Genomic DNA, 3,666 nt, shown 5'->3' with positions numbered 1-3,666 from the left:
GGCAGACAACTGAGATCCAGAGAACTGTGAAATGATCTTGAGCAAGGTCATACAGGCAGGATGTTTGGAGGTTTGGACACAAACCCAGTTTTCTTGATTCAAAATCCTATTGTAGAACATAGTATAATAATAATAATAATGATAAACATGAATAGAGCACTTCTAAAAACTATAAAGTACTTCATAGATATTATCTTATTTGATTCTCACAACCACATTGAGAGATAGGTACTATTATGATCATCCTCATTTTATTGATAAGAAAGCAAAAGGAGAGAGCAGTACATTTCACCATAATGCTTTAGCTACAGCAGCACCTGAAGCCTCCTTATTCAGGAAAATCTATCAGTCTCTTCAAAGTCTTCATCTTGGAACATCCCTCTACTATGCCAATCCCCTCCTTCCATTGCTGAATTCTTCCTGGGCTTTCATTTTGAGGAAAGAGTCTAGGCTGGCCATCATCCTTCATTCCCCTCCTAGCTTTGCTTCTGATCTTCCAGAGTTTGACACTGTGAAAGGGAATTCTTTATTCTCTTTGTCTATTTTTAACCAATCTACTTAACCCATACTTAACCCCATTTGACACTTTGTTAGCCATCAAATAAGAGAATTCACAAGTCACTTGGATAGCTCCACCCTTTTAACCCAGTCAATCAGAAACTTGTGAATCCTTTGATAAGAGTTGATACTATCAGAGGGTGAGAAGTGGATGGCACAGACACTGCACCCCTGGGCAGTGCTAGGCAATTTGGAAATTATGATTGGCCCCTGTGAAGAGGGGAAGGGACAAGAAGTGACTATAAAAAGTCCTCAAAGTCTTTGGCTGGGAGTCGTCTTCGGCTTGGATCTTCAGCTTAGAGATTCTTGAACTGGGACTGTGGCTTCGACTTGGGACCTTGGCTCTTAGACTGGCTCTTGGGTGACTGAGTAGCTGGCCTTCCTTTCCTGGCTTCTGGAGAGAGATTAGTTCCCAAGAGGACTACCCTTCTTGGAGAAGACTGTGTGGGTGGAACTCCAGGTCCTCTAGTCTCCTCTGCTAGGCTGAGCTGAGCACTGGAGCAATATTTAGTGTGATAGGCTAGACATCTTCTCTACCCTCTTTTTGTATTTCTCTACTTTCACGCTTTCCACCTCTTTGTAAATAAAAGCTATTAAAAGTCATTTTGACTTGAGCTATAATATTTTAAGTTGGTGACCACCTTATTATTTAGAATTCTCACATATTTAGTCAAACCCTTAATTTAATTTCTTACAACACTATGCCTCTTCTATGATTTCCTTTTCCTCATCTCTTTTTTAAGCTCCATTCTATGTGTCTAGTTTCCTCATTCAAATATAAGCTCCTTGAGGGCAGAAACAATTTTTTTTTTAAAATATTTGTTTCCAGTGGTTTTAGCACAGTGACTGGCACATAGTAAGTGCTTGTTGCCCTTGCTTTGTGGCATTACCTAGGGTCACAAAGCAGTTGAGGCAGAATCAGAATTCATTCACCATTTATGGACTTGGGGTTAGGAGTCAAGAGGAGTTGTGTTCAAATCTTACTTCATATTCTTACTAGATATATTAACATGAACAAATCAATTAACCTTTGGTGTTTCAATATTCTCATCTGCAAAATAAATGAGAGGGTTGGACTTTAAAGACTCTAAGTTTCCTTCCAGCTCTAAATCTTTCAACAATATGATTGAAAAAAAAAAAGCCTTAACTGAGAACCTAGTATATTCTGAGAGGTACCAGCATAGAAGGTAGCTAGATAGCTAGGTAGCTAGTTGACACAATAGATAGAGAGTACTTATTCACTCATCTTCCTGACTTTAAATCTGGTCTCAAATATTTGCTAGTTGTATGACTCTGGGTAAGTCACTTAACGCTATTTGCCTCCGTTTCCTCATCTACAAAATGTGCTAGAGAAGGAAATGGCCAACCACTCCCCAAATGGGGTCACAAAGAGTTGGATATGACTGAAAATGATTGCAGAGTGGATAAAGGGCAAGTCCTAGAATCAGAATTAAAATCTCACCTCCTGTAGGTACTGGCTTTGTGGCCTTTAGAAAGTCACTTGATTTTTCAATGTCTATAAACTAAAGAGGAATCGCCTGTGTCTCACCAGAGTGACAGTATCCAGAATTAGAACCAAATGTGTGATAATTTATGGCACCAAAGGATGTAAACATGGAATTTTCTTTCAGGTTGGGATTCAGTCGTTGCCACCATGATCTAATTTCCTTTTTACTTTGGCATATTCTTCTTCCATGCTACTTCTCTTTTCCCAATGGTAAGTTCCTCCATTTTGGGGAGGAGCCTAGAGAGACCCTCTTTCCTTTTTGCTCCACTGAGCTTCTAATCCTATGGACTTCACCAATCATCTCCACCTACTCCCCTGCCCCCAAACTTTTCTGTGCTCTTTTATGTATTGCTTTTCTCCATTAGAATGTAAGCTCCATAAGGACAGAGGGTATCTTCCTTTTTGTTCATAAAATTTTTATCCCCACCACTTAGCATAGTACCTGGCATATAGAAAGGACCCAGTAAATTCATATTGCCTGGTTTGTTTTCCTGGAGTAAATTTCCACTTTAGGAGTTTCTTCAGGGGATTAAGGAAACTACAAATCCAAAACACAACCCCCCTCCCCCATCACCTCCTCCCCACCAAAGGAGAGAGACAGACAGACAGGGGTGGACGGAGGTTTTGAATCATGTTTCCAGTAAAGGTCACAGAAAACTGTTTATATTCTCCCAAATAGTACCCCCCCCCCAAGAGGTCTCCTAGAGAGTGAACAATTGATCCAGCCCTTATTTGTATTGGGTTCAGTACAACCAAGTGAAAAATTTGACTTAGGATTTTTGATTGATGCTACAGAATTTTTCAACCTGTGACTTAACAATCATGTTTCTGTTTAGAAGCTTAGAGTTGCAAAGAGCTTTGTAGTTGGTTTGGGCTCATTACTGCTATAATCTTCCCTCTACTGGGGTCTGATTCTTTACCAAGGAGAAAAAAAAAACTGAAGCACAAAGAAATCCAATGACATGGTCTTGCTTCAAATTGATTTTGGAACTCCAAGAATCCCAGATGAAAAAGTCACACTTCTTGTTCACTCACTGAATCCCCTTGTCTTCTCCCAACTGAAAAGCTCCATGATGGATGAATGTAATTTTCAAACTCCAAAACGTAAAATGATTCAAATCCCAAGTCTGGTGATAATACTGAGGGCAGCTGAAAGGCTCATCATTTCCAACCAAATTGTGTGCAATTTCCTGGTGAAAGTAAAATAATCATTTAAGCTTTTCAGCATGCTTGAAAGGACTTATTAGGGAGAACAATCAGAAGCAAATTTGGGGGAGAACAATATTCTGGGAGATTATTGACATAAAAAATAACTGAGGATCTGCTGCCCTGACCCGGCTTGGTCTGCACCCAAGTCATTGAGAAGTAATTCTGTGGATCTTTTCTGAGCACTCTGCCAAAGCGTGTGAATGTATGGGGAGCATGACTGTCTGCCATCTCCTTGCTCAGAGCAAGAGGCATTCTTGGGTATTAAATGCAGAACTATTCGGAGAGCTCTAAGCCCAAGACAGCCAAGATCCATCAGCACCACATGTGACCCTGCAGGCTGTGTTCTGCACCTCACATCTCCCCTTCTAAGAATGGTACCGAAAATTGAGTCC

This window comes from Monodelphis domestica, chromosome 4 (genome assembly GCF_027887165.1).
Source record: "Monodelphis domestica isolate mMonDom1 chromosome 4, mMonDom1.pri, whole genome shotgun sequence".
NCBI lineage: Eukaryota > Metazoa > Chordata > Mammalia > Didelphimorphia > Didelphidae > Monodelphis > Monodelphis domestica.
This window is presented reverse-complemented; position numbering follows the sequence as displayed.